The 5,425-nt window shown below is 43.3% G+C and overlaps 1 pseudogene; it reads right to left on the reverse strand.

Annotated features, from left to right (window-relative positions):
* Positions 1-3,620: 3,620 nt before the first annotated feature.
* On the reverse strand, positions 3,621-4,534 carry LOC105528864 (annotated as a pseudogene).
* Between the last annotated feature and the right edge of the window lie 891 nt (positions 4,535-5,425).

Below are 5,425 nucleotides of genomic sequence, written 5' to 3' on the forward strand. Positions count from 1 at the left end.
ATCACCTGAGGTCAGGAGTTCGAGACCAGCCTGGCCAACATGGTGAAACCCCATCTCTACTAAAAATACAAAAATTAGCCAGGCATGGTGGTGGGCCTCTGTAATCCCAGCTACTCAGGAGGCAGAGGCAGATGAATCACTTGAACTCGAGAGGTGGAGGTTGCAGTGAGCTGACATTGCACCATTGTACTCCAGCCTGGGCAACAAGAATGAAACTCCATCTCGAAAAATAAATAAGTAAATAAATAAATAAATAAATAAATAAATTTACATAACAAGTCTTACCTTTCTTCATTGCCATCTTGTTTTAACTGGGTCTTCACATTCCTCTTCCTTGGTTTGGGCAAATGATGCTACAGTATTTAGATCTGAAGTCTCAGCTCCATGCTTTTTTTTTTGAGACACAGTCTTGCTCTGTCACCCTCTCTGTAGTGCAGGGATGCAATCTCAGCTCACTGCAACCTCTGCCTCCTGGATTCATATGATTCTTGTGCCTCAGCCTCCCAAGTAGCTGGGATTACAAGCATACATCACCATGCCCAGCTAAATATTTTGTATTTTTAGTAACGATGGGATTTGCCATGTTGGTTAGGCTGCTCTCAAACTTCTGGCTTCAGGTGATCTGCCAGCCGTGGCCTCCCAAGGTGCTGGGATTACAAGCATGAGCCACTGCCTCCAACCAGCTCTGTGCTTTTGAGATATAAATTTTCTACCTTGTTCCACCTAAGAAGCATCCCGTTAGAAATGCAAATTTAGGGTTGCTTAGCTAACAATTGTTTAGGGCATTGAAACGGGTAATTGAAAGGCTGATAGTTTGAATGAGGAAAAGAAAAACTATTTGAAAGCTGGCAAATGAGAAATTGTTAAGGAAACTATAAGTTAAGGAAGCTATAAGTTAAGGAAGCTCTAAGTTCTGCTTCTGTCTGTGTGTCTCTATGTCTATATGTGCTATGCATATGTGATATTTGGTAAATAAAGCTAGTTTTTAAATTATTAGTAAAATGTGCTAGGTGCAGTGGCTCACGCCTGTAATCCCAGCACTTTGGGAGGTTGAGTTGGGCAGATCACGAGGTCAGGAGACTGAGACCATCCTGGGTAACATAGTGAAACCCAGTCTCTACTTAAAAAAAAAAAAAATTACAAAAATTAGCTGGGTGTGGTGGCACGTGCCTGTAATCCCAGGTACTCGGGAGGCTGAGGCAGGAGAATCACTTCAACCTGGGAGGTGGAGGCTGCACTGAGCTGAGATCATGTCACTATACTCCAGCCCAGTGACAAAGCTAGACACCATCTCAAAAATAAATAAATACATAAATAAAATAAAATAAAATAATTAGTAAAAATGAAATTGGAAGGCCATATGTGGTGGCTCACACCTGTAATCTCAGCATTTTGGGAAGCCAAAGTAGGCAGATTGCTTGAGCCCAGGAGCTCAAGATTAGCCTGGGCAACATGGCAAAACTCTGTCTCTATAAAAAATACAAAAATTAGCCAGGCATGGTGGTGTGTGCCTATAGTTTGTGGTGTGTGCCTATAGTCCCAGCTACTCAGGATGCTGAGGTGGAAGGATCACCTGAGCCTGGGGAGGTTGAGGCTGCAGTGAGCCATGATCACTCCACTGCATGCCATCCTGGGCAACAGAGTGAGACCCTATCTCCAGGAAAAAAAAGAAGAAGAAAGAAAGAAAGAAAAAAGAAAGAGAGAGAGAGAGAAAGAGAGAAAGAAAGAAAGAGAGAGAGAGAAAGAAAGAGAGAGGGAGGGAGGGAGGGAGGGAGGGAAATTGGAACGGCTTCAGAATTGTCAGTTAAATATAATTGTTTTTGCCTGGGTCTACTGATCAGACAGGTTTACATTGTCTCTATTGTATGTTTTTTTGTTTGCTTGTTGTTTACTTTTGTTTTTGAGATGGAGTTTTGCTCTTGTTGCCCAGGCTGGAGTGCAAATGGTGAGATCTCAGCTCACCACAACCTCCATCTCCCAGGTTCAAGTGATTCTCCTGCCTCAGCCTTCCAAGCTGAACTACAGGTGTATGCCACCACATCCGGCTAATTTTTGTATTTGTAGTAGAGACAGGATTTCACCATGTTGGCCAGGCTGGTCTCGAACTCCTGACCTCAAGTGATCTGCTTACCTTGGCCTCCCAAAGTGCTGGGATTACAGGCATGAGCCACCGTACACAGCCTATTACATGTTTTAAGGTCATAAAACTGCTGCTCCTGTAATATTTCTTAAACTTGCTTGATTTATCTGCGAGCTAAAGCTGTAAGGTCTGGCTGCTGGGCTCCCTGAAACCTTGCACACATCTTACTGTATGATTGTATTTGGTTTTGAGTCTCTGGATTCTGGGGTCTGGACAGGTGACCATAGTGAGGCCTGCAGAAATATGCATGTCCTCACTGTTTGGACTACCAGCTGCAAGGCAGAGCCAAACCCAATATGGCCCCATCATCCCTGGCTCAGCTGTGCTACCTGGCCATGCTGGATGTGGTTTGATCCTCCAGGAATTTGCTTCACAGCTCTTTCCTCTGTCCCAAGCTCTATGCCTGATGTGTAAATTCAGGACCCAAAGGGCACAAAAAAACAAAAAACTACTAAATGTAAGGAAAACAACTCTGTGTACAGCATGTATAAAGAAAAGCAAGATATATTTGGGGGGATAAAAGTTTTAAAGGCGTTAAGATGTGTGTTTGTTGAGAAAAAATAATTTTGTGTATTTAAGAAGTTATTTAAAGGTTTTCTTTGTTTATTTGTTTTTGACAGGCTCTCTCACTCTGTCACTCAGGCTAGAGTGCAGTGGAGCAATCATGGCTGACGGCAGCCTTGACCTGCCAGGCTCAAGCAGTCCTCTCACCTCAGCCTCTTGAGTAGCTGGACTATAGGTGTGTACTGCCACACCCAGCTGATTTTCTTTTTTTTTCTTTTTTCTTTTTTTTCTTTTTGAGACAGAATTTCGCTCTTGCTGCCCAGGCTGGAGTGCAATGGCTCCATCTTGGCTCACCACAACCTCTGCTTCCAGGGTTCAAGCAATTCTCCTGCCTCAGCCTCCCGAGTAGCTGGGATTACAGGCATGTGCCACCATGCCTGGCTAATTTTTTATTTTTAGTAGAGACAGAGTTTCTCCGTGTTGGTCAGGCTGGTCTTGAACTCCTGACCTCAGGTGATCCACCTGCCTCAGCCTCCCGAAGTGCTAGGATTACAGGCATGAGCCACCGCGCCTGGCTAACCCAGCTGATTTTGAAACTTTTTTTGTAAAGATGGGGTCTCACAATGTTTCCCAGGCTGATCTCAAATTCCTTGGGCTCAAGTGATCCTCCTACCTCAGCCTCCCAAAGTGCTGGGGTTACAGGCATGAGCCACTGTGCCCAGCCTTAAAGGTTGTTTTTAAATGAAGAAAAAAGATATCAATAACGTTAAATGAATGTAGAAAGTTGGGAAGAGAAAGAGAATAGAGAAAAAAGGTATAAGAGATTATAAAAGGTTTGTGAAAATCTTGTGGGTCAAAAGCTGACTGAAACTGGATGGATTTATAAGATTTTAATTATTTATTTATTTTAGAAAACTGATGTTTATTTTCCATCAACCTTATTTCCACATTGCTTAAGAGACTATAGAAGAGTAGCTTAAGCCCACCCAGTGGTTGTTCCTACCCATTTAGTGGCCTGAGCAGTGGGCGCTGCAGACCAGTCTTCTGTGGCAGGCTGAGCACTCCACTCTTCAGTAGGAACCTGCTAAATAGGCACAGAGGGCACCTGCATGCTTTCAGACCAGTGTGCAACTTCAGGCTGAGTAGCAGTGAATTCAGGAGGGGGAGCAGTCTATTTACCCTGAAATTCCTTCTTGATCACAGATTTTTCAGCAGCTCTTCCTTATCAACCTTCCTTCTCAATCGGTTCAGGATCTCTAAAAAAGTAGAGATCAGGTATAACCTCCCTTGGGTGTTCAATGGAGATGGTGTCGTGCATGCTTAGAACTTCTCAGGCCAGCCTCCACATCAAACCCACTGAATGAGCTCTCTTGTTGTATTTAATGGCAATGTCCATACAGTACAGAGGAGAATCTGTGTTACACAGAGCTATGGTAGGCAGGTTAACATAAAAGGCCTATGTAGGAGGCCACTGGTCAGCTCTGGGACCAGTAACCACCAGAAGACATGGCCCCCAGAAGGTTGTCTGGATCTGGTTAGTGAAAGTTCCAAGAATGAAACAGCCAGCAATAGGAGTGGCTCCAATGGCAGCAACAACTTCAGCACAGCCAACCAGGTAGTATTCCTGGAGGATATGATGCTAACATCAGCGGGGTTTTCAATGGCACAAGCTGCCAGCATAAGCTTCTCCAGATTTATGATGTCGATGCCATCACTTTTCCTTTTATAGATGTGCTGTTCCATTTGGAAGTCAAGGTTGGTGCTATCTAAGTGGCTTTCTGCTGCAAGGAACTTGAGGACACCCTTCTCCTTAATTTCCAGAACAATCACTCTCCAAACATTGTAAAAGTTTCTCTTTAAGTTATGACAGGGCTGGACACAGTGTTTCATGCCTGTGATCCCAGCACTTTGAGAGGTTGAGGTATGAGGATTGCTCAAACCCAGGAGTTTGAGACCAGACCTGGCAGCATAGTGAGACCCCATCTCTATTTTAAATAAATAAATAAAAAGTTATGATGGGAATCCAGAACAATGGATCTATGGTCCCTTCTCTAAGTAGTGAGGAAAGGCAAGGTTTCATTAAAGTTAGCTTTAGTATTGATAAAACACTATACGGAACTAAAATTTGATTTTATCTTTTGAGTAAGAATTTTGTATAGTTTTGTTGTTTTTGTTTGTTTGTTTCAACAGTCTTACTCTGTTGCCAAGGCTGCAATGCCATGGCACGAGCTCAGCTCACTGCAACCTGCACCCCCTGGGTTCAATCGATTCCCATGCCTCAGCCTCCCAAGTAGCTGGGATTACAGGCATGCACTACCATGCTTAGCTAATTTTTTTTGTATTTTTGGCAGAGACATTGGCCAGGCTGGTCTTGGAACTCCTGACTTCAAGTGATCTGCCTGCCTCGGCCTCCCAAAGTGCTGGGATTACAGACATGAGCCACCAAGCCCAGCCTGTGCAGTATTAATAAGAGATAGTAAAATATTTTTGTTCACCTTTGAGTAAACTGCAAAAAACAAAAAACAAACACAAACAAACAAACAGAAACGGAAGAGACAGATTCTATCTCAGGCTGTCTTTATTAAGTCTTTCAATTGTTAGAAGAACAGACTATTTTCTATCCAAGAATAAAGATTTTTGCTTTTTAAAACTTCTTAATTATCACTTTTGCTAAATAAATTTTATCCTATTTTTGTTGTTGGTTGTTTGTTTTTGAGATGGAGTCTCGCTGTGTCGCCCAGACTGATGTGCAGTGGTGCGATCTCGGCTCACTGCAACCTC

This window comes from Mandrillus leucophaeus, unplaced genomic scaffold, assembly GCF_000951045.1.
Source record: "Mandrillus leucophaeus isolate KB7577 unplaced genomic scaffold, Mleu.le_1.0 Scaffold737, whole genome shotgun sequence".
NCBI classification, from domain to species: Eukaryota; Metazoa; Chordata; class Mammalia; order Primates; family Cercopithecidae; genus Mandrillus; species Mandrillus leucophaeus.